This window comes from Mustela putorius, unplaced genomic scaffold (genome assembly GCF_011764305.1).
Source record: "Mustela putorius furo isolate JIRA1106 unplaced genomic scaffold, ASM1176430v1.1 tig00003987_pilon_pilon_pilon, whole genome shotgun sequence".
Classification (NCBI taxonomy): Eukaryota; Metazoa; Chordata; class Mammalia; order Carnivora; family Mustelidae; genus Mustela; species Mustela putorius.
Genome location: NW_025422126.1, coordinates 13,756,031 through 13,781,835, shown reverse-complemented (window position 1 = coordinate 13,781,835; position 25,805 = coordinate 13,756,031). Strand labels below are relative to the sequence as shown.

At 42.0% G+C, this 25,805-nt stretch overlaps 1 protein-coding gene across 19 annotated transcripts in view; it reads left to right on the top strand.

Moving 5' to 3' along the window:
* DLG2 (discs large MAGUK scaffold protein 2) overlaps positions 1–25,805 on the top strand; it is a 1,545,411-nt gene that overhangs the window by 1,307,843 nt on the left and 211,763 nt on the right. The window lies entirely within an intron of this gene.

Genomic DNA, 25,805 nt, shown 5'->3' with positions numbered 1-25,805 from the left:
AAACTTTGTGGTTAGCTTATATTAGCTGAGTAACGTAAGCCTGTTTCCACAGCTGCAAAAATCAGTGGTAATAATAGCAGTAACTATTTCCTGGATCTCTAAGGATTTGAAGACTTAATGCTTCGTATGTAAAGCTAGCACACAGCCGATACTCAGTAAATGTGAGCTGTTGTTGTAAAGCAGGAATCTGACTGTGGAGCTAGACAGTTGGCATCCCTAGATGAAATTCGTTGTTGTTATTGTTGTTTTAAATGCAGAGGTTGGACAAGATGAATCCTAAGGGGCCTTCTGTGTCCTAACGTCTGTGTTCCTAGGTGCAGCCACTAGCCTATCACATAGACCCACACCTTCCTTGGCAGGGGCCATAAATAAAAAATTCAAATCTATCTTTTGTTGGGAACCCAACATAATCTATGTTTTGGACTTAAAAATCACAGCCAGAGCATGAAGCCAGATGCCTCATTTCTATACTACCATGACTTGATTTCCTTATGAACAAACATTTTCACAGTGCCAGATGCCACTTTGCATGTCTGGACTTTGAGGACAGAGAGATTCGCATTCAAACACTTTACACTAGTTTTAAGAAACTTTATGCACACAAGATGACTGAGAGCCGTATTTGTTAGCTTTTCCAGTTTCGGTGTTATTTTTGAAAAGGAACCTTAACCTGTAGGTCTGCATTCTGATGGCAGTTAATATGTATCTGGCAGTACAACTGAGCTGTTAGCACCCGGTTTAAAAACCAGTCCGGAGTCACTCCTCCCCCCTGCCTCTGGGGTGAGGAAGTAGACTGCTGGGCTGGGAGATTTGCATTCTCTTCAGATGTAGGCTTCCCTAGTCAGCACAGTCTTTGTTACTTTATTCCCTCCACCCCCCCCCCCCAAATCTGCCTTCCACAATTCTAAATCCCTTTTGGGTGCTCTGAGGTAGGCTAGCACCCCCATTAACGGTAGAACAGTTGATTGCTGGTTTTTTAGAATTAAGTTGTTTGCTGTAAGACTACCCAGAAAATAAGGACTGTGGTGGTTTTGTTTTGTTTTGTTTTTTAATATTTTACTTATTTATTTATTTGACAGAGATCACGAGTAGGCAGAGAGGCAGGCAGAGACAGAGGAGAAAGCAGGCTCCCTGCTGAGCAGAGAGCCAGATGTGGGGCTGGATCCCTGGACCATGGGATCATCCGGAGCTGAAGACAGAGGCTTTAACCCACTGAGCCACCCAGGTGCCCCAAGGACTGTGGTTTTTGATGCCTGGTACCTAATACAGGCAGTCTTTGCTCGGCATGGTAGTGTTAGACTGTCAACATGACATCTTAAAAATGATCAATGGTGAAAACTATCATTGTGACCTCTTAAATTTTTTTTCAAAATATTAAAAACTCTTTTTGTTGGTTACAAAAATGGGGGAAAAAAGCAAAACAAATGTTTGTTCAGTAGGGTGTTATTTGAAGTATTAGAAATGTTGAAAATTAAAGTGTTTGATTTCTTTGCAAAAAAGAGTTGTTCGAATAGCGCTTGCCTTTTTCTTCTTGCTGCTCATAGAACACGATAATGGAGCAAGCATCTTTTCTCTGCCTTGGCAAAGGGTCCTATGTTTTTCTAATTCTGAATCAGCTTTCAACTTTTTATCCTTTGCACATTCAATGTTATAAAATATCTCTGAGAGTTTTTTTTTTTTTTAAAGATTTTATTTATTTATTTGACAGAGAGAAATCACAAGTAGATGGAGAGGCAGGCAGAGAGAGAGGAGAGAGAGAGGGAAGCAGGCTCCCTGCCAAGCAGAGAGCCCGATGCGGGACTCGATCCCAGGACCCCGAGATCATGACCCGAGCGGAAGGCAGCGGCCTAACCCACTGAGCCACCCAGGCGCCCCACTGAGAGTTCTTTTGATGTGACGTTTTTTCCTCTGAAACGTCTTCATCCTTTTTCGCCCCAACCACTTTCTACCTTACGTTCTCAAGTTTGCCTTTACGAGGTTCCTCTGGCTGTGTATCTGTCCTTTCTCAAAGGGTGCAGTGCGGACTGTCTGCTGTTAGCTGTATCTTCTGTAATTCCACTGTTCCATGTGAATTTCACTTCCATTACCACTTTCGCTTTGTATGCTGTGCCCTCATCTTTGTTGGCAAATTCCCTCTTTCAGTTATCCATTTTGGGAAAATGTCTGTGTTTATTACTAGGACACAGGGAAGCAAAATGACTATATGCTTTGCTGTCTGTGTGTGAACGGAACAAAAGGTGTGCGGTGACCCATGACCGACATACTTTGAGAGGAGTGACATGGTATGTCACCGATGGTGGTATGCATCTGTTACTACATAGTGATTTGTGGACCGGAGCAAGTTTTCACTTTATTCACACACAGTTAATATACCGTGATAATCAAAATTTGAATTATGTTGTTAGGGAATAGGTGTTACTTAATTAAACCATATTAATGGAAAACTGAGCATTTTGAAACCATACAAATGCAAAACTGCTGCTAGTTGCTTAATAATAAATGTTTGTTGAATGAATGCGTGGGCTCAGGCAGTTACACTGACCTTGTTCTGCAGTCTCAGTGTCCTAACAGCCTTTTGCCTGCGGCTCTGCCCCATCTCCTCCTTCCTGTATAATATGTGAGCCTCGTGCCTCTTGGGCTAAAGGTCCAGCAACTTGGGGCGTCTGGGTAACACAGTTGGTTGAACACCCGACTCTTATTTTTAGCTCAGGTCGCAATCTCCCGTCTGGCTCTGTGCTTAGCATGGAGTCTGCTGGAGATTCCCTCTCCCTGTGCTTCTCCCTCCAGTGCTCACTCTCTCTCAAATAAGTAAATCTTAATAAAAAATAAAAAAAAATAAAGGCCCATCTCCTAGCTACCTTTTTAAAATCACACTTCTCTTTGAGTACCCAACCTCAGTTCTAAAACAGACTAATCTGATCAACAGATTGACACTGTAAATGTGGAAAGGACTCTCAGGCTCCCAGGGTTCTTTCTTTACCTGAAAGGGAAGGATCAGCATTTTGCAAAGGAGGACTTTTTTTTTTTTTTTTTTTTTTTTAAGATTGATTGATTTTCAGAGAGAGAGAGAATGTGGGCAGAGGGAATGTCAGAGGGAGAGACTCTTTTAAGCAGACTCCCCACAGAGAGAAGCCAACAAGGGGCTCAGTCCCACAACCTATGAGATCATCACTTGGACTGAAACTGAGAGTTGGATGCTTAGCTGACTGAGCCATGCAGGCTCCCCTTCAGAGGCCTCTTGAGTCCAGACTTCACTAGGGGTGCTGAGACTTAGGCAGCAGGAGAGAAGGGTCTTGTGTCAGTAGAACTTCTCTGGCCTTCTTATCTCACTAATATCCAAGAATCAAGAAAATCCTAAAATCTGCTAATTAACAAAAAAAAGTGGAGGAGACCTGGGAGAGGGACTCAAAGGTAATCCTAGCCTTTGATCTCAGGGAGTTTATATTCTCACATGGGCTATGAATTCTGGACACATATAAGCAGAAACAGTGGTGGTTACCAGCACTGGTCTTGTCTGATGTGGGTTCAGTGCTGGTTCTGCTCGTTCCTACTTCACTGATCTTTCCCAAGCTATCTAGGCTCTCCGAAACTCACTTCTCTTTCTGTAGACTGTAATAATTATCTCCCAGGGTTTCTGAGAGTCTTGAACATAGTAACGGACACATTTAAAGTAGGATCTTTTGTAGAGTAAGAACTTGGGAACCAGGAATGATTTTAGTTACTGAGACACAGTTCAGGTGGATGTCATTTGTTTCAATAAGACCATCTTGTCCACAGGGTGCAGGGTGTGAGGGTACGATACAGATGGAATGTGACGGAAATTACCCAGCCTGTTCGTTAGAGCCCAAAGACTAAGACCTGTGTTTTCTCCTGCCTCTTTATTGATTGTCAGTTGCTGGTTGGGAATCTGTATTCTATTCTGCTCTTGCAGAGTCAGACCCCTAAATTCTTTTGGAGTATGTCTTTTGGGTATGTTCAGAAGCCTCTTCAAAGCTTTTAAGAACAAGATGCTCGAGTCACACAGTGGTAGGGCCCTGCTTGCCCCTGTGCTCCCAGGACAGCCTCTCCTGGAATGAGCAGGTGGCCACGGGGGCATCCCCATTGGCTTACCCTGCATCCTCACAACCATTATGCAGACACTTGGAGACTTTTTGAGAGAAGCACTAAGTCACTGTTACACTTGACGGCTGACTGGGCCGGGGCTCTGGGTTTTGGCTGTGTTTAAAAGAGTGTCGATCCTCCCAGGGACTTTGCCTCAGTATATGTGGAGTAGAGACAGGGCACCTGCATTATAAAAATGTTTCCTGGGTGAGGTGCCGGCAGAGCTGAGAACTGCTGTTCTAGTGCCCGTGGGTGCCGGTCTGAGATCAAAACGAGCTCTGCCTGCAGTTTTCTGGCCGTGAATGTGACCTCTTGCCTGGGGACTAGCATGGCCTGGGAGCTGCAGGCTGGCCTTGTGGTATGTCAGAGCTTGGTGGCTGTGGATCCGTTTTACCCCAGGGCAACAGTTCTTCAGCACTGTCCCCTCCTCCTGACTGAACTTTTATAACTGCTGCCTAATTGGCCTCCTTGATTTCACCTTCCTCTCTGAAGCCTCCGTTCCACTCCACTCTGTCAACAAAGCCCTCTTGCTAAAATGAGAATTCCATTGTCACTGCCCCTCACTCCCCGATCTTCTAGCCACGGAGAACTGTTCTTTTTTTTCAGCATATGATATTTCTGAAAGTCTTCATGCATATTGTTTTCCTGCTGGAACTTCCCAATTAAAAGTAATAGTACTACTTTCATAAATAACAAAATGCTTATTTGAATATCTGTTATTTGTTAGGTCCTGTGCTAAGTGTTCTACACATGTCTGAGAGACTCTAAGCCTCTTAGAAGCCCATTCTAAGACCTGCTCTGAGAAGACTTCCACATCCCCAACTGCCCAAGAGCTGAGTGAGCTGCCCTTTCCTCTGGGCCCCTTGGATCGCTAGCAAGAAGTTCAGTGCATTGCATTGTAATTTGCAACTAAGGATTCAGCTGTTCTCCCAGGGGCACAAAATCTAGGACTTTGTAATCCCTTGTGCAGAATAGGCCACCAGCAGTCATGGGCTACCAGGGGGACGGAGGGGAGCGAGTCTTGGGCCAAATCATCTTCGATCCTAAAGAAACTTCTGGGGGCGCCTGGGTGGCTCAGTTGTTAAGCGTTTGCCTTGGCTTACCTTGTGATCCCAGGGTCCTGGGTTCCAGCCCCGAGTTGGGCTCCTTGCTCAGTAGGAGGCCTGCTTCTTGCTCTCCTACTCCCCCTGCTCTCTCTCTCACTGTGTCTCTCTCTGTCAAGTAAATAAATGAAAATCTTTAAAAAAAAGAAAAGAAAAGAAACACCTGGCTGCAGATTGTTCACCTGACAGTGAATGAGCAGCTGTAAAAGTCTTATCATCTGTAGGTCATGTGGGCACAGAAAAGATGTATCCGAAGGACTCTGCCTTTGCACAAGCAGTGTGTTGTAGCTTTTGGCTCCCAGGGCATTCTGGACCGCAGTCAGAAAGACTGCCTAACTATGGGCTCAGCAGACCAGACCTCCCACTACAAGTGGCACATCGTGGGTTAACTTTGTTTGCTACCACAGAAGGGCTGGATTGCTTCGCTTCATCTGTTAGGAAGGCATTTCACCAACAAACTAATGAAAGGCAGTGCATTCTTTTTGTGTGCCCTTTTTTTTTTTTTTTCTAGCCCTGTGTTTTTACAGGCAGAGACTATAATCAGCTGTCATGATAGCTATAATCAATTAGCTTATGGGCTGTTTTTTTCCATCTGGACTAATTGAATAGTTGCTTTTGTTTTTATTTTTGTTTTGCCTCTCTACCCATTCCTGTTACTATAGAACCATATGACTAAGCCCCCTGAAAATCATCAACTACTCCCCTCTCTCTCTCTGTCAGCCTTAAGATGTGGCAGTGACCCATTCATCTGCAGAGAGATTCACATCTGCATTAATATTGAGGAGTTACTTATTTGAAAAATATGTGGAAGTGGAAAGCAAAAATTAAACTAATTGGATGAGATATTTAAATTTAAAATTCTGGCAATTGCTTTCAGTCAACTTGTATTGGTGTCTGTGTTGTTGCGAGCTGGCTGTGCAAATCATGTCCTCTGTAGCTTCAAAGGAAAATCTAGGACTTTCTAACGTAGAGAGGTAACCTGCACTTCCTTGAAAAGATGGGAGATCCGCTGCACTGAAAAAGGTTAAGCAGAGTATCAGATTAGTAGAATTAAGGGGAAAGAGGTGATGGGCACCAGAAGAGATTTGTTTCTGTTGAAGCTGAGACATTTCTTGAATAAACCACAGAACAGAGATGCTTCTCTAACAGTAAACTTAAGAGCCTGGTTAGCAGAAAACTTTTGAGTTGGCAAACATTTCAGCAAACATTTTTTGCATGCCTATATAACTCCAGATCCTTGGTGAGGACAAAAAGGAAAGTAAGATGTAGACCCTGCCTTCAAGGAGCTCAAAGTCTAGTAGAAGAAGAAAGATTCACAACATAACAAACACTGGGGTGTCTGGCTGGCTCAGTCAGTAGAGCATGAGACTCTTGATCTTGGAATTATGAGTTGATACCCCATGATGGGTATAGAGATTACTAAAAATAATAATAATAAATAAACTTAAAAAAAAAAAAAAAACTACACAGCATTAAAGATGGCCTATAATGGCAAAAGGGAAGAAGTGGGATTAGAGAAAGAAAACATAAACTTTCCCAAGACCTTGTGTTGTATGCTCAAAAGGAAATCAGTCCTGACCCCTATCTTCAGGTTCCTATCTGCAAAATGGGTATAATCCATGCCAGTGACCTAATTCTTTGTGGAATGCATTTTGAAGAGCACTTAGAAGAGTCTTTGAGCTGTTTATACACCCCTAACAATACCTATTACATAAATTCCATTAAAAAAAAACCAATACATTTAAAGCAATGCTCACTGAAGTATTCATTAAATTTTATTATCCATTTTATAGAACACTCACTAAGCGATCTTGAAGTTCTTGTAGAAATTAGAAAACTAAGTGACAGTATTAATTCCACTGGCTAGGTAGAGAAAGCCAGGACATGAGAGTAAGGGACCTGGCCAAGGACCCCAGGATCTGCTCTCTTACTTCTTTGTCTCTGTGCTTGGGGACCTGACTATAGATTTACTTATACATGGTTTTCTTCTGCCGAGAATTAAAAACAAAAACCAAACAAAATTAAAAAAAAAAATGTGCTTATGCCTTTGGAGATGGGATTCTTTTCATGGAGTTTTAAAATACATTCAGCAGATCTTCACTGAGGATCTGCTATGTGCCGAGCATGGCAGAGACATTGGAGGGCCAATCAGACAGTCTGCACCTTCACAAAGCTTAGAATCCAATTATGGGGTAGCAGTGTAGTGCAGTCGCGGAGGTCTTACAAGCTGCATTTCACTCAGCTTGACAAAACAATCTGAGAAGCCTCTTGCAGGAAAAAAACGTCAAAGCTGGGCTATGAAATTCTGAGAAACTAGTCTTGAGGAGTAGAAAGGAAGAATAGTAAGAAGAAAAGTAGGACAGTAAGAAGGAGCACTCAGCCTGTCTTAGGAAGTAGTTCAGTGGGCTGGGATCGAGACCCGTGTGTGATGGAGTCTGGATTGTTAAGGAGGGCCCAGATCACGGAACGCTTTTTATACCCAAGATGGAGTTTGACCTTTAATCTGAGGGCTCTGGGGCCAGTTAAACGATTTTAAGCAGATGTGACAGGAGCAATATTGCCATTAGAAAAAAAAAAAATCACTTATCACTTCTGTGAGGAGAATGAACCGTAGGGAAGACAATTATTGAGAAGACTGGGATGAAGGTTGTTAGTGTAAGGGGTGGGCAGGTAAGCTGTAGGTCTCAGGGGGTTGCTCTCACTGCTCTCTTTCGAGGGCAACACTATGAGGATTACACGCATGGTCATTCCCAGGCCTTTTGAACACAAGGACTCTCTCTTCAACTGCCTGAGAGTGGTTGTATTTCTAGATTTTGTTGATACAGCTAATACTTAATGATACAGTAATATATTGAGTTAAATTTAAATGAATGCACATTTAGTCAACCGGGTAACCTATGTACATTTAGCATTAGTAGGACATACATGTAGGAGACACTATTTTTTTCAAGATTTATTTATTTCATTCTTAAATTCTTAAAACTAATTTATTTATTTGAGAGAGAAGGACAGAGAGTGAGCTCATGAGAGGGTCGGAGGGAGAGAGAATCTTCAAGCAGACTCTTGGCTGAGCACAGAGCCCAGTGGGGCTTGATCTCATGACCCTTGAGATCATGACCTGAGCCAAAACCAAGAATTTGAGGCTCTGCTGACTGAGCCACCCGGGTGCCCCAAGATTTATTTATTTATTTTAGAGAGAGGGAGGGGTGTAGCGGGGAGGGAAGGAGCAGAGGAGGAGGGAAAGAATGCCAAGCAGATTCTGTCCTGAGCATGGACCCAGCCCTGAGCACAGTCCAACCCCAGCGCTGCCAGTCCCCCCACCCCACACAGGGCTCCATCCATCCCACCACCCATGAGATCATGACCCCAGCAGAAACCAAGCATTGGGCACTCAACAGGAGAGACACCCAAGCGCCCCTGAAGGAGACATGATCAATTCAGTCTATAGAATGTTTGGTGCCCTGTGAGTTTGAGGATTCTTTGTCAAAACACTAAGCATTCTAGTGAGTATTTGATTCTTAAACTTGAACCCAGAGGCAAGGAGGATTTAGAATTATCAGTAGTTAGTATGTTAACTAATTCTTTTGTAGGGTTGGTAGGTATTGTTTGTTGGGTTTACTGTAGCCAGCAGCCTTACAGTACCACTTCATTTTACTAACTGAGAAGTCAGTAGCAAGGTTTGGCTTCTGACTGATACTACTTCAATACCTCCTGGGGTTTAATGGATTGAATGGTTCTGTTTGTTTGTTTGTTTGTTTGTTTTTTAAAGATTTTATTTTTTTATTTGACAGAGATCGCAAGTAGGCAGAGAGGCAGGCAGGAGGCTCCCCACTGAGCAGAGAGCCCGATGCGGGACTGGAGCCCAGGACACTGGGCTCATGTCCTGAGTCGAAGGCAGACGCTTTAACCCACGGAGCCACCCAGGCGCCTGGATTGAACGTTTGAATTCCAATTCTACCACTGTGATTTGGGGCAAATTATTTAATCAATAGTAGTATCTGCTTCCTTATATATAACTTTACAGTTACACTAAACATGAAAAACACTAAAAATCAGTTTAATAAAATGTGAAGATTAAGAAAAAGGAGAAATAAAGTTGAGGAAGAAAGAAAGGGACTAAAATGTGGGCAGAATGCAGAAGAAACAGGAAGAAAAGAAGATAAGGAAGGGATAAAAGGTAAAGCAGCATGATGGGAAGATAATTTATTAAAAGTTAAGGTTTTAAACATCCATTATCTACTTTAATAATGATTTAACTCCATGTGGCATATACCCATTGGGTATAGTTATATTTGTGTTTCCTGTTCTTAATTTTAAAGATCAACCAAGGGATACCTGGGTGGCTCAGTCCTTAAGCAGCTGCCTTCAGCTCAGGTCATGATCCCAGGATCCTGGGATGGAGCCCAGCATCAGGCTCCCTGCTCAGCGAGGAGCCTGCTTCTCCCTCTCCCACACCCCCTGCTTGTTCCCTCTCTCGCTGTGTCTCTCTCTGTCAAATAAATAAATAAAATCTCAAAAAAAAAAAATCAACCAACTATTTGTTTTGTTTAATTGCTTAGGAATCAAGTTGCTCTGTATATATGGCTTCAGTAGAAAAACCCTTACCCTCACATGTATTTGACCTAATAGTACATTTTCAGGTCCACTCTAGCAACTTTACTTGCTCCACACTTTCTGATCCTCTAGAGATGAATCATCAATCCAATACCCGAGTTAAAAGACATCTGTGTTCCTAGCTAATGCTCTCTTCAACCTTGCACATTTTCAAGTGCTCTGGCAAATACTGTGTGCCCCAGTCAGAAAACAGTGCTGTCAGCCAGCAGTTGATGGAGCAGGTGCAGAATTACAGAAGATGCAATTGCCACAATAGTGTAGAGAGAGTTTCCTAAAGTGCTCCTTGGAGTTTATCCATCTCTTCTTTTTAAAGCATATTTATCATTGTGTATTAAAATCTCCAGTAAAAGCCTAATGGATTAAACTGGAATAATTTATCTTGTGAAAATACATTCCTTACACCGATACCAGATAACCACACCCTTTGGCCTGGATTTCAAGGCCTCCATGATCTGGTTTTAATTATCATATCATTTTTTTCCTTCTTGTTGCTCTTGTGGGGACATGAACCCCACATTTACATATTTCCATCAGCCTGCCCCTGAAAAATACTTTCTCATGCCAGTACTCGAGTGCTCCTGTGTCTGTTGTTTTCTTGACTCTGGGAATCCCTCTTTTATGCAAACCTCACCCATTTTTCATGTCTCATTTCAAGTCCTACTTTTTCTGACCATTCCAAGTTCAGATGACCTTCTGAATTCTGCTACTGTGGCATTGTGATTTCCAGGGAAAACTTAAGGATCTAGAGTTGGGATACCTTGGTTCAAATCTTACCCTGGAGATGTGATTTTTTTTTTTTTTTTTGCTTTCTTTGGACAATTTCCTTATCATTAAGAAGACAGATAATATCTTAAAGGTTGTGAAAAGGACTAAAGCAGAAAAACTGGGTGAAAGCACTATGAAACTGGTATCATATATTTGCCTAGTATATTTAATTATTGTTTCCATTTTATATGGTCATTAGCAATTAGACATATTTAGTAAACACTAAATTCTTTAAGATTTTTATTGATTTATTTGACAGAGAGCATGAGCAGGCAGAGTGGTAGAAAGAGGGCGAGGGAGAAGCAGGCTCCCTGCTGAGCCAAGAGCCCCATGTGGAGCTCGATCCCAGGACCCCGGGATCATGACCCAAGCTGAAGGCAGTTGCTTAATGGACTGAGTCACCCAGATGCTCCATAAACACTAAATCCTTAAAAAGAAGAATGCATTCATTCTCTATCAGGACTTCCCAAATGTTAATGTACACACGAGTCACCTGGGATCACCAGGGCTGATTCATTAGCCCTGGGATGGAGCTTGAGCTTCCATGTTTCTAACGTGCTTATCTATGGACCATACTTGGATTAGCAAGTATGGTCAACCCAGATACAAAGGTGAACGATAGTAACACCCATGCTCTCAGTCTGCCCTCTCTGGCTGCAGTCTAGACATGGGATTTGCACAGTGACCTTCTCCCTAGTGTCCAGCTACGTTTCTGTGTTTATAGCTTTCTTCACAACTGCAAAAGCCGGCTAGCTTGGTACACAGCTTGGTCACACATAGCTGTTAGTCAGCTTGGGGTGTCAAATGCAGTTACATCAGAATAAATAGAAAATTCCCCCAGGAAACTTGCGGGGCTCCCACAGGGTGAACTTGATGTACTCTGAGGTGCCTGCTACATGACGGGAGCGAAGTGACTCACTTGACGTCAAGTCACAGACAGACGTCATCTCGTTACCTAGAAAGACCTTATGCAGCTAATGAATCCACGGAGGTGTCTAAATGAGGAAACACAGTGGGCGGCTGTGTATTCGATCAACCCTCAGTAGTGCAGAGCCTCCACTGGCCAGGGTGGCCGCTGCATTTACAGACCCTGCGCCACGTGATCTTCCCTTTAAACATTTTATCAGGGACTTCATTTTGACCTTTGAGGAGTTGTCAGTCTTCTTTATCTAATTCCTCATGCATGCGTGGGGCAAGAAAGCCTGAGTATCTGTTTTGAATGCCTAGTTTCATTGCACAGTTCCTACAGGTGTGTGGGTGTGGAAGGTGACTGCTGAGACCATGGTTTTGCAGCTAGGCCCACTCACGCTCTGGCTCTGGGGACTTGAGGCCTGTGACCTAGTCTAAGCCTTGAGTTTGCCATTTCTCCAAAGGGGCTGTTAGAAGAAATGAGATAGTTTGAGTTAAATGTCTAACACAGCCCCTAGCATAGTTAGTGCTCACACACATTGGTTATGTCTGTTATATAATCAGTGACAGTTACTGGCTTACTTATAATGCTTCACTAATGTAATACTACACTTTACTGCTTTTCCTGTGGCAGAAACACATAACATGAAATTTATCATCTTAACCACTTTTTAAAAAATTAACATATAATGTATTATTTACTTCAGGAGTAGAGGTCTGTGAATGATCAGTCTTAAACAATTCACAATGCTCACCGTAGCCCATACTCTCCCCAAAGTCCATAACCCAGTCACCCTATCGCTACCCCCCTACCCCCCCAGCAACCCTCAGTTTGTTTTGTGAGATTAAGAATCTCTTATGGTTTGTCTCCCTCCCTGGTCCCAACTTGTTTCATTTTTTTCCTCCCTTCCCCCAAAGACCCTCTGCCCTCTTAACCACTTTTAAGTGCACAAGTCAGTAATGTGAAGTACATTCGTATTGTTGTACAACAGATCTCTAGAACTTTGATCATCTTGCAACACAGAAATTCTCTATCTGCTAGAAACTAATTCCCCTACTTCTTTCCCTTCAGCCCCTGATACTTTCTTTTTATTTGTGCAGTATATGGACATGAATCCATTCTGTATGCCCTCAGCTTCCAATCACTGCTAGAAAAACATGTAGAATTTGAAGTCAGAAAATTTAGATACACGACTAAGCCTTGGATTATGTTAACTATGTGATGTCCTTTACCAGTTACAAGCTTTGATTCTATCACCCATATCTGCAAATAGGTACATGTTGCATGAACTGCATTATTGTTAATTAGTCTCTAATCACCCCTGCCCTTTCCAATACTCCTCTTCTATGTTCCTAAAAATCATCCATCTTAGCATTTGGCATGTTACACTGAAATTATCTGCCTTATGGGTGTTCCCCTTGAGTAGACAAAAAGTGCGTTGTGGGCTGAGGTTAAATGTTAATTCAAGCCTTATTTAGCATGTGTGAGACCGGTTCAGGACACAGTATACACTTTATATTCCTCTCTCATCTGCTTTCATGTGCTCCCAGGAGCCCCATTTTCATTGTGTTGCAATCCTCTTTGTTTAACACCTTTCTGTAAAAACTCTTGGCGAAACACCCTCCCAATAATGATCGGTAAGGAGGAACGGACCAATCCAGCAGAGCGCAGACAGCAATAGGGTAAAATGCAAAGGTTGAAAAAAGAAATCCTACCCAGATATTTTAGACTATATCTGTCCTTTTAAAATCTACTTACTTATGCATATTACTTTCTCCCGTTTCCTCTGCCAGGTGTCTGGAGAGGTCAAGAGCTATCTCATTACCTTCCAAATGATTTGGGGGGGGGGGATCATTTCCATGTACAACAAGCTGTACTCTGAGGATCTGTATCGGCAGTTAATTTAGAGAGTCAAGGTTCACCTTCTGAAGCAGAAGCCAAGCCGGTTATGTAACCTGCAGTTCCCTGTCGAAAACAAAACCTGCAGATGCTCAGAAAGCTAAATTAAACTCCTGACTTGCCGTGCAGCCACCAGACATCATGGGCAGTCTAAAGAGCATTACCAGCCCCCGGGGTGGTCCTTGTAATGATGCTGAATGAAACACTGTATTCATCTTCCAGCCAGTGTGATTGAAAGGTCTGCCCAGGTTAGCCAGCCAGCAAGCATGCTGAGGTTGAGCTGAATAGACCTTACAGTGTGGTTTGTTGCTTAATGACCATTTTGTTTAAAAGAATTATTATTGTTGTTGTTGTTGTTATTGTTCTTGTCATTTTGCAAAATTTGGCCACGTACACTTCTGATTTGAGGTTTTTTCCTCCTCTCAGGAAGATACTTTCTTGAGAAAGGATTCCATGACCTAGATTGAGAGGCGGGCCCGAGAGAATGAACATGATTGGCAGCTACCCCAGGACTCATGCTTATGTCTTACCTTTAAGAGAGGAAGGGAATGGGCAGTGATTGAATACACGCCACCACCAGGCACTCTGCCTACATCCTTCCAATAAATCTTCAGATGAAGAAATGGGGGAAATGGGCACCAGTAATCTCATATCAGAAACTATGAAAAACATATTGGAGACATGAAATAATTTGTCCAGGATAATTCATATGGTATGTGAAAGACTGGCATGGAAACCAGATCTTGCTGTCATGACCCAAAGAGAATGTCAACACTATCTTGGACCTTGACTTTCAGCCACTTAGTTTCTCCCTCAGAATCTGGGTTCCACATCCCTTCAAATAATAGCACTAAAATAGATCCCAAAGTCTTCAGAATCTAAACTCAAATTATAATTACCTACTACTAACCAAGCAAGTAGTTTAAGAAAATATATCATTCTATAATAAAAACAAGACAGGAAATACTGCAAAATGAGCAATTTTTGACCACATGATGCAAGTGATATTTAATTTGGAGGTGTGGTGTATAAGTCCAAAGATTAGAAAAAAATTGTGATCATATTGTCTTGAAAATGAGTTCCAAATTTCTGGCCTTGTTTTATGCCATCACACCTTCCATAGGTTAGACAGCTGTTTCTCCTCTTTGTTTGTAGCCAAAACTTGGGACACTGTTACTTTCTTCCTGTCAGATATTAGTTAGCAACCTATAATGCATTTACTCATTTTCAGTATGTGTGCTGATGATTCTTACCAAAAGCAAATGTGGTTCACTGCCCTATGTAACATTCAACGAATATTTATTGAGCACCATCTGTATGCTAGGTACTGTCCACCCATGAGATACTTTGTGCTCTGGAGCTTTTCCCATATGCTCCACAATGGACATTCCAAAGACCCTTGGATCTAGTTTAGGAATCTAAATACAGTGTAAATACTAACAGTATAGAATTTCCAATAATGATGATTATAGCTAATATATATTTCATGTTTGCCATGTACCAGGCTCTAATGGTGAATGGCTTTGCATGTATCTCATTTAATCTACAATAACCATATAATGAAAATACAATTAGTATCATGCCTTCTTACGGATGAGGAAACTGTGGCCGAGAAATATTATTGCATAGTTTGCTCAAGACTATATAGATAGTAAATACCAAAGGTGGGGCTCTAACCCAGGTCCATCTGATAGAAAGTCCATCTTCCTAACCATGGTGTGTTCTGCCTTCTGGAAAATTCCATTCTGTCAGGGTCAACAAACATGTGCCAGGATATAAAGATGAGTAAGAAATGGTTTCTGCTCTCAAGAAGCACTAGCTCCCTGTGGGGAAGAGACACTCAACTAGGTTCAACAAGCATTGTGCTTGGTTCTATCTCATACGCTGCTAAGGACTGGACATAAAGCATAAAGCAAAGGTTAGGCACAGTCTCTACCCTCAAGGAACTCCCACATTGGTCAGAGACTGATACAGAAACAGGAATTCTGAAGGACAGCTGATTCCTACTTCTACTCTCCCATTTTGGAGACACTTGGATGTTCGTGGGCAGTATTATGCTTGGGCTTTGTCTGCAGCCTGTCCCTCAGATCATCCTCAGTCTACCATTTACGGATGACCTCAGGCAGACCACTGAGCTTCCTGAAGCTTGTCTCCCTGTATTTAAAAAGTAGCTGAAAATGTAATCTAGTTCATGGAGTATCTTTTGAGGATTAAGTGATAAAATGTATTCCCGGTATCTATACATGCTCAATAAATGTTAGTTACTATTATTATCATGTCATCATGTGGCTTAGAAGAACCTTACACCTGGTGCCATCTCTAGGCTCAGTTTATATCATTGTGTTTTTTTGTTTGTTTGTTTAAGATTTTATTTATTTGACAGAGAGAGAGCACGCTCACAAGTAGGAAGAGAAGCAGGCAGAAAGAGAGAGGGGGAAGCAGGCTCCCCGCTGAGCAGAGAGCCTGATGCAGGGCTCAATCTCAAGACCGTGAGACCATGACCTGAGCCAAAGGCAGAGGCCTAATCCACTGAGCCACCCAGGCACCCCAGTCTTCTGTCTTTTCTACCAAATTAAGTAAAGGTTTCATGCAGCACCCAGCTCTATGCAGGTGTAACCTGATACCACCTTGCCTCAGTGACCACACCCCTCTCTGCTTTCTGCCCAGAAATCTACTCACCACTCTGGCATGCACAGAACTGGAAGTTCAAGGATGTTGATACCTCCTGTAGCAACTCTTGATAGTTCCTGGTCCAAAGGTGGGAGGGATTGGTGAATAGAGGCCCCCCCTCCTCATCCTTTAGAGAGAGAGTTCTGGATTGTATTATAGATGTTCCCCAGAAGGTCCTGGAGGGATTGAATCTGAGTTGCCCAAATAGTGCCCAGCAGCCCAATGATATTGTCATTGTCATTGTCATTACATTGTCTTTCCCTCCGTTTCCATTCTCCCTGGTTCTTCACTCCTCTTTGCTGGGATCACTGCTAACAGTGAACTGGCACATGCAAGCCTTTGAATCTGGCTCTGCTTTCCAGGGAATTGTGGTAGTGGGCCTGGGGAAAGGCTGGGAAGGGGGAGTGAGAGTAAGAGTTTTCCAGAGTAAGAAATGGGTCGTTGCCACTTTGCACATATTTGGATATCCTCTCTAACATCTTTGCCAAGTGGTCAGCCAGCCACTGCTGTAATATATCCTGTGAAAGGAATGTACTATGTCCATTCCCTTTTGCAGACACCTCTATATCCCTAACAACTAAACAAGACCTGATGAGGAATAAGGACTTAATAAAGATCATTGAATGAATTTTTACATGAAAACAAATTTTTTGTTTTCTGTAATGACTGCAAATCTACTTTACTTTGCCTTCCAAGCATTAGATCTGTTTTCCACATAAAATAAGACTTTGTATGCTTTTGAATCTCTGGGGTTTTCTTTTTTTTCCTGACAAAGAAAATTCATTGGCAGGGGCTCTATAAGTTTTTTAATGATGTACATTAAAAAATAATGATGGAAGTAAGTAGGAACTGTGAATGTTTCTACCTTAAATGGGATAGGAATTTTGCTTCTTAGAATTGCATAGTATTTTTTAAATGTTAGCAATATGGAAAATAAAGTAGATTTGAAATCAAATGTTTAAAAGTTTAGTCTGTATGACAATATTTGAGTGACTTTAAGTTCATTGTTTTTCTGCTGAGTTAACATTTTTTTAAAAAATAACTTTTTCTGATTACAATGGTGTTAATGTTTATTGTTAAAACTTTGGGACATATACAGAAGCATGTTTTTAAAAGAAAAAAGGAAAAGAAAGAAAGGACAAAAGAAACTATCCATAATTTCTAATAGCCAGAGGCAACCCTATTTGATATTTTGGCCCATTTTATTTTAGTCCTGTTTGTGTGCATGAAGTATATAGGGCAGGTTAAATTCTATGTGAACCTTCCTCTCCTGGTTTCGTTGAGTTACAGTCCAGATAAGTGTTTAGCAGTGTTACATAACATATGTCAAAACATTATTGTTCATGGTGGCAAAATTTTTCACACTTTCAAATACATTCTTTTCCACACTTCTGTTGCCCACCAGAGTTTTGCTTCGAAAATTAAATATTATAGGACTATTTTCTAATTGGAAAAAAGAAAATAATCAGCAAATGATACCTATTGATTTTGTTATAGAGCTTTACAACTTTTTTTTCCTCAATTCTATAAAATTGGAGTCATACTGTGTATAGTAGTTAATCACCTTTTTCATTTAATAATGTTTTAGGACATTTCTTCATGTCATATTTTTTTTCTTCTGTAAAAGTGAGTTTTAAAGAGATCTAGGATTCCATTATGGGAATGTGAGACTATTGGTTTAGTCAGTTTATCATTATTAACTTTTAGGTGGTTTCTGTTTTGATGACCATTAGGTTTGTTTGTTGTAGATCTTTTATGCTGGATGATGCTATAGCTTTCATAACTCTATAGAAACCAAATCTTTTCAAGATAGTTGGCATGAAAAGACAGATTATTTGAAATGGAAATTTTTTTGCTGAGGTTTTCATGTGCATTATTCCATTACTGTTTAGCATTATATATTACATGTACCTAGTTTAACAAAGTACCATCTTGTTTCTTGGTCACTATTTTTTTTCATCATTGGGTTTACAGGATCCAGATTATGGGATTTCTGTGATACATTAAAAGATTCCCTTTATATGCCATCAAAGTGAGCTTCATTATGAACACATTTGTAACTTAAAGAGGTAATGTGTTTTTACCTGTTAAAGATGTTGGATTAAAAGGCAAGAGCCTATGGTTTTCCTAGGGTTGTATAAGAGTTCAGTCCTGTCTACGAAATGGCTGAACAGCACAGATGTGCCATAGAGGATAATGTATTTTTCCCACTGGGGCCTGGATTGAAGCATCATTATATTATCATTTTTAGGGCATTTGGGAAGAACTGCAACTCCTTACCAGCAGAGTGCATTTGCTGTCTTTCTATCACATCCTCTCCTAAGTACGTTTGTATGAATGGACTGCAGAAAAGTTGCTTGGGTTTAGCAAGCCCCTTCTGTTAAGTCTTCTTTATGCTCCTGCTCTGTGGACCTGAAGTAACCAGAAATCTTGTGAAAGGAATTGCTTTGGCTAACTTTTATTGGTTTATGAAGCTCAGCCTAGCTAAGGGAAGCTCTTGGTGTACTGAGGAGAGCGGGGGCAGAGAGAGAGAGAGAAATAGCAGAATGTCTCCAACCTCAGTTCAACACACAGGAATTAGAACTTTCAATGGGTCCAGCCCAGCCAGATCATGGCACAATTTAGAAGTGCAAATTGACCCGGCTTCCTCCACCTCCTGGCATCTTTCTACCCTAACAGACTCGGAATTCCCTCTTCCAAGGCTGCTGTCCAAATCCCCTACTTTGCTTTTATAGACAGTAATGATGGCCGCCATTTGTGTCTTGGTAGTAGATACTTTACATTAATTATTTCAGTCTATGAGATAGGTCAAATTCTACCTCTTTATCAATAAAGAAATGGAAATTCACAGAGGTTAAAAAATATATATCCACCATTGTTAAGTAGCAGAAGATATTTGAAACTGTTTATGTCTGGACTACCCACACATCCCCCACCCCTAGTTTACATCTTCTTTTTTGAAGATTTTATTTATTTTATTTTGTGGGGCAAGGGCAGTGGGAGAGGGAGAGAGAAAGGGAGACAGAATCCCAAGTACACTCCATGCTGAGCCCAGAGCCCGACACGGAGCTTGATCTCATGACCCTGAGACCATGACCTGAGCCAAACCAAGAATCGGATGCTCAACAGACTGAGCCACCCAGACACCCCTATATCTCTTTTAACAATAGATATTTTAACCAATACTGACATTGTTAATCCTTTTGTACTAAAAGGAACTACCTCTTTAAGAGAAGATTTGTAAGCAAAATAAAAGTGGGGAGGTAGGGCAAATTTGCTGACCTGTCCTTATCTCAAGCCAACATTGAATTTGCAAAGGGTAAGTTCCTGGCAAGATCAGGCAAGACACTCTTTCAGCAGGTATCATCTAAAGGTGGTCAAGGTAGTACAAAATTGTCTTTCCACCATAATCATATGGAGCACTCTGAAGGCGGTCCCTGGCAGGGCATTGCTAACTATCTCTTAGCTGCTTTAATTAGATGTTGTGTCGTCAAAACACACCAAAGAACTGAAACTTCTTTGGATACTCAGCCCTGTGTGCAGGCAATGAACCTCCGGGCCCTCTCTGGCCTTACCCCTCAGGCTGGCTTATTCGTTCTCTGGACCTGTTCACACCATTCTTCTCCCTCCTCCTTACCAATGTCTGTGCCCTCTCGTGGCTTTTGCCCTGAATGCCTTGCATGCACACCTGTTTTAAGCCTTGAATCAGGTATCACCTCATCCATGAAGCCCCTTCCTCATCCTTGTAGCACTCCCTCTTTACGCCCCAGTGTGCCTGGCACTCTCTTCTGTCTTAATAGCCCCAGTGCCACATAGTTTTCTTTTGTCCATCTTCCCTGATGGGCTGAGAATTTCCTGTGCACCAGTACTGTGTCTTATTCTTGGGTTTCCTCTGCCCAGCCCAAAGCTAGACCCTAATCAATGACAGTTTGGTGAATAGCTGAAGGAATGAAAAAAAAATAGATGATAATGGTAAGGGCTTACATTTACTGAACATCTACTATATTCCAGGCACTGTGCTAAGCTTCTTAAATACATTATCTCTCTCTTTTTTTTTTTTAAGATTTTATTTATTTATTTGACAGAGATCACAAGTAGGCAGAAAGGCAGGCAGAGAGAGAGGAGGAAGCAGTCTCCCTGCTGAGCAGAGAGCCCGATGTGGGGCTTGATCCCAGGACCCTGGGATCATGACCTGAGCTGAAGGCAGAGGCTTTAACCCACTGAGCCACCCAGGCGCCCCAATGCATTATCTCTTTTCGTTACCATAATAACCCAACAAGGCAGGTTATATTTATCTCTGTTTTACTGATGGGAAAATTAAAATTCGGCAAGGCTAAGCAACTTGCCTGAAGCTACGCAACTAATGATTGATGGAAACAGAATTTGTGCACACATCTATCTACTTTCTGGGCCACCGTAGCTAACAATACAGCAGCGACACATGGGTGTCTCATCACCATCTCCGGGACCCCTGCCTGCTTGCTCCTTTTATAGAACCTACTTCAAGGAAGCAACTCACCAAACCAATACATCCTGTTGTGTGCTCTTTGCCTGAAATGGTACTTTTCTGTGTTCCAAATGCTATGTGTTTTAATCCTAAAGGAACTGAGAATTAGAGCCTTTATTTCGTAGCCACTTAGCGTACCCCTAAGTCAAATAGGCAACACTAGAACAGTTGTTTGGGTAACAATATTTGAATACTCATGATTCACTGTAATTTCCTACCTTTTGTATCTGATTATTAAGTCCTTTTCAGTGCCAATGGAGCAAAAAATGTAGATTATTAATTTTGTGACTACATAAAAGGTCGTCTTCAGAGCCAGTTTTTTATGTTTATTATTCTCATCCCATTGTGGCATTTCCAGCTAATCCACTGAGGTGTATGCTTTAAGGACACTAAAGCATTTTTAGCAACGCAGTGAAAGAAAGTGACATTTCATTGGCATCTGCTCATCTTTTCCCATGTTTTGTTCTGAGGCATGCCTTTTTTTTTAAATAATTTTATTTATATATTTATTTATTTATCTCTCAAGAGACAGAGCACATGAAAGAGAGGGAGTACACAAATGGAGGGGGGTTGCCTACGGGAGAGGGAGAAGCAGACTCCTCACTGAGCAGGGAGCCCAATGTGGGGCTGCATCAGCCAAAGGCAGATGCTTAACTGATTGAGTCACCCAGGTGTCCAAGGCATGCCTGTTTTAAATCACTTCTAACTCGTGGAGTCATGGACTGATTTCATTTGTGTTGGAGTTACAGTTCTGCACCTTTCCATATCCATTAGCCCAGGGGGTATAGTTCCTGGGTGAAGGCTCCGTCTTTGTTTCTGGGTGGGCAGTTTGCCCTGGATCCTTGGGAACAATGCTGGATGATTGAGAGGGAAATCAGGTCATTATGGACTTTCTGCTCCTTAAGCTTCAGTAAAAGCCCCAGCAGCCAGCCTCCTGCGGACTTGTCTCAGGCTCTTTGCACCCCTGAGCAGCAAGTAGAGGCCAAGAAAGGTCTCCTTCCCACTCTCTTTCTCAAGAAGAGACAATAATCCCCACTAATGTGTACTTATTGCTTGCTATGTATTAGGCCTCATGCTAAGCTCTTTAAATAGATTATTCTGCTTATTCTTTAAAACAGCTTTAGGAGGTATGTTCTAATTGCTATCCTCATGCTATTATTTAAAATAATTGATTTTTCTAAGATATTTATTAAGTTTTTTTTTTCTTCCCCTCTTCCCATCGTCCTCACCTAGCTAACCACTCTTTTCCTCCAGGTTTTTAGAGCATCTTGAGGGAGTTTCTTTTGCAAATACCTCAGATTGTATACATATATATACTTTTTTTTTTCTTTTACCCTCTTTGTTCCACACCAGAGGGAGCATCCTATTTGCTCTGTCTGTACTGTTCTTTTTTTCCTTGTTGAAGTGTCTTGGAGAACTTTCTATGTCAGCACCTGGACACCTTCTTCACTCTTTTTTATAAACATGTGGTAGTCCAGTGTAAATTGTGCCATAATTTCATTACCCCAATTTTAAAGATGGAATCCCAGCCCACAAGGTTAAATAACTTAAAGTCAAGAGAAGAACCACTGACATCAGACCCCGAGGGTCACAGGAACCACCGAGATAACTGCCGGATCCAGGCCATGGAGCTCCTTCCTCCCTGATCTGCAGCCCGGTGTGTGTGGCTCCCTATCATGCTTCCTCCCAAAGGCTATGTATGCTCTAAGTCCAAAAGGTTAGTGCCTGGAGAGGAGCAGGTGGATGGGTTTTGTTTTTTTCTATCCATTTCAACCAGTCTGACATATTTGGGGTCCTATCCCTCTGTTCATGTCTGCCTTTATTGTGACCTTTTAGATGGGTGCTTTGGACATCTTTGAGAGCAGTTATTTGTGATAAACCTTGGAAACTTGAGGTTGACTGCAGGTCCCTAATTTCTGTTGTTTGTGTATATTCACTTGTCTCTCCCTGCCCTACTAGACTTGTATCTGCAGACTTCCATCCGTCTGTCAAAGACCTGCCTCTCTCTGTAGCAGTGAGAGGTTTTGATATTTTTGGACATCATTTAGCAGCTCTCCACCTTCAGTTCAACTGATCCCCGCTGTCTGGGTTCCGAGCTCTTGACAAGAGACCCTGACTTGACAACCACCTCTGGAAGGCAACACAGGCTGTAGTGAGGCTGAGGTAATTTAGTAAAGGCTGCCAGAACTTGGCACAAAGCAGTAGCTCCGTAAAGGTGATGATGGTGACCATGTCATAAAATTCTTTCCAAAATAGGAAAAATATAAGGACAGTCATTATTCCTATTTTATAGGTGGGGAAACTGATGCTCAGAAAGGTATTTTTTCTGCCAGAGCTCACGTAGTCATTAAGTCACCGGGGTGAGATTCAAATCAAAGTCCTTCCAGGCTAGAGTTCTTTGTATTAGATCATTAAGTAGCATTTAGGAGAAACTCATATTACCAAATGACACACTAAAGCCCAGAGTCAATAAGGCACTGTACCTGTAGTTCAGGTTCACTCACAAAATGATCTTACTATGAGAAAGGGTTCTAGATCAGCACAAGACTCTGCCGCTTTCTTCAGCACATTATGATTCTATTAAAATGAAACCCCCAGTCCCATTTTTGCAAACCCATCATCCATGTATTTGCTTTAGTCTCAGAAATGTTTGAAACAAGTTTTTTTAGGCAGTTTTGGAAAGAGGAATTCCCTTTCAGTAACCCTAATAATAAAATAATACTTGTTACCATACTTGTTCTGTGCCAGGCACTGTACTAAGCTCATGTACTCCCCATAACAACACTATGAGATAGGCACTCTTGTTTTCACTTACAGATGGAGATAGAGGCTTAACTGTGGTGGAGTGACTTGTCCAAGGCCATAATCACTTAGTAGGTAGCAGAGGCCAGATGTCAACCCTGTGACCAAAAGCCAGCCTGTGGCCAAAGTCCCAACACAAGATGGCTGTTTTATCATAGCTTCTTCTCCCTGTTTGTAGGCAGTATGGCGGCCTCCTCACACCTGTAACAGGGTGCAGAGTGCATGAGCCAAGCCTATCACAAGTCTTTTAGAATCATTTCTTACTGGTCAGAGACTATAAATTACACGTCACTGTTCTTACGAGCTGGATCACAGTGCTCTGGCCCTCTCTGGAAAAAAAATACCACAACATGATGCATTTTTTTTTTTTTTTCAAATCCCAGTAGCATTGTTAGCACCTTTAATTTTTGTCAGAGTTTGGTATACATGTGATCTCATTTGTCAGGTCGGCATCTTTTCATATCAGTCTCCTTCCCTAGCCCTATCACTCCATTTCTGTCTAAGCAAAGCCATTTGCAAGTATGGTCTTTCAGGTCCTGTATTTAGAAAGCACTTATTTTATTTAAGGGGTTGGGAGTTATTTCTCTTAAGGAGGGCTTCCAAAACGGAGCACACCCTGGCTTAAAGAACCAAGTGTGGTCAATCAAAGCCTCTTAAAGCCAATTAGATGCCATTTGCTTCCCAAGACTTTGGGAAACATAGACCTGCTGCTTGGAAGCCTTCTTTGAGTTAGTATTACAATAAGCCAGTTGCCTGTGGTTTGATTAATTACTCGCAACTTCTTACATAAAAGTAATTTTTCCTAAGTGAATTCTGTGGATAATTAAATGTCAAGTATGTGTTATTATTTTAGAGCTAACTTCAATTTTTCTTTCTTTAACAAATAGTAATAGTAGTAATAAATGTGATCTTGTTCACATTATTTGAACTTTATTGAGCACCTACTATATGCTAGGCACTATTCAAGGCATTCCGGATTACTTAGTAGAAAGAGGAGAACCAAGCTTTTTCTTATTTCTCTTCCCACGATACAAAATGTTACGAACACTGACCTGTGATTTCTTTGAGGGCAAAGAGCATGTCTTGTTCTTACATGACATACCTGATAAGAGGAGCTCAGCATGAAAAGGCCTTCTTTGTTTAAAGTAAGTAACTTCTAGCTTCCTCTGCTTTCATAAAGGGAACTATTAGTAGTTTGGGATCACAGAAAAGAGGCTTCATAGGTCTCCTTGCAGTGACAGAGATCAAAGATGGACATTTGGTAAGATTCTCTATCTCTAGGCTCCCATAGTGCTTTGCAGCCGTTGAGCTATATCACTTCATCCATTTGGAACGGAGCTCCTTTATGTCAGGGACACTGCCTTCTTCCTCTTTTTCCTTACTGTGGTAGGTTTGCTCCTCACGCAGGCATTCAGTCAGGATTTGTTGAACTGAATTAATCATGGGCTGCTTCATTCCCCTCCCAGAGAGCAGAAACCATATCTGGACCATTTCCACTTGCATCTTACCTATATCTGCATTGTGGCGCACATTCTGCACCTAAAGCATGATCACCAAACACTTGTGGACCTCAGGTCTCATCTTTCTTTTTCCTGAATTCCTTATACTACTAATTTGCTTTTTTATAGCGAGACCCCCAGAAGTACGCATCCAGGAATGAGTGCCTTCCCTGACTGACTTACCCAAGGAACGAATAATAGGAACCAAACATATGAATAGAGCGCCTTCTCATCTACAACCATAAAATGTCTCCCTCTTACCTGACAAATTGGGAGACAAAGTCCAAAAAGGGGGGAACTCATCTAGATTGTGCCAAAGCTAGAATCAGAACCCAGACTTCATGACATCCAACCCAAATTCCTGTCCTCTTAGCATCTGCCCTCTCCCTTTGTTGATATCCTTACTGTGGCTGCCGGAGACCAGGCCCCATTGCTCCCTCCTGACTGTTCCCTGCTGACAGCCTCCACACCTCCAGCCCAGCCTCCACATGGTTGCCGCGGTGATCTTCTGAAGTACAATCCCATCTCTGTTGTGTGAAGTCCTTTAGATGTTCCCACCACATGTGGGATAATGTCCACATGCTTTCAGATTACCCTGTGGGCAGTGAACGATCGTCTCCTGAACCCCAGGCCTGCCTCTCATTTTTCTCTCCTAAGGAGCCTATTTCCCAGCTGTGTTCAAGTGTCAACAGGGACACTATACATGGCTGCCCCCATTCTTCCTGCTCTCTCTGCCCCGACCATCATCTCAATCTCTCCTCTTGGTAAACAGCAGCTTCTAGGGTCTTCTACACAGAAGGACAGGAGGCTCCTTGGCTGAACCACCATCTCTGTCCTCTGCCCCTCCGCGCCATCCCCTCGCTCTTTGGAGCTGATCACTAAACATCTCATGATTTCCCTTCTACCCTGATGGTGATAATACTTCTTTCACTTAC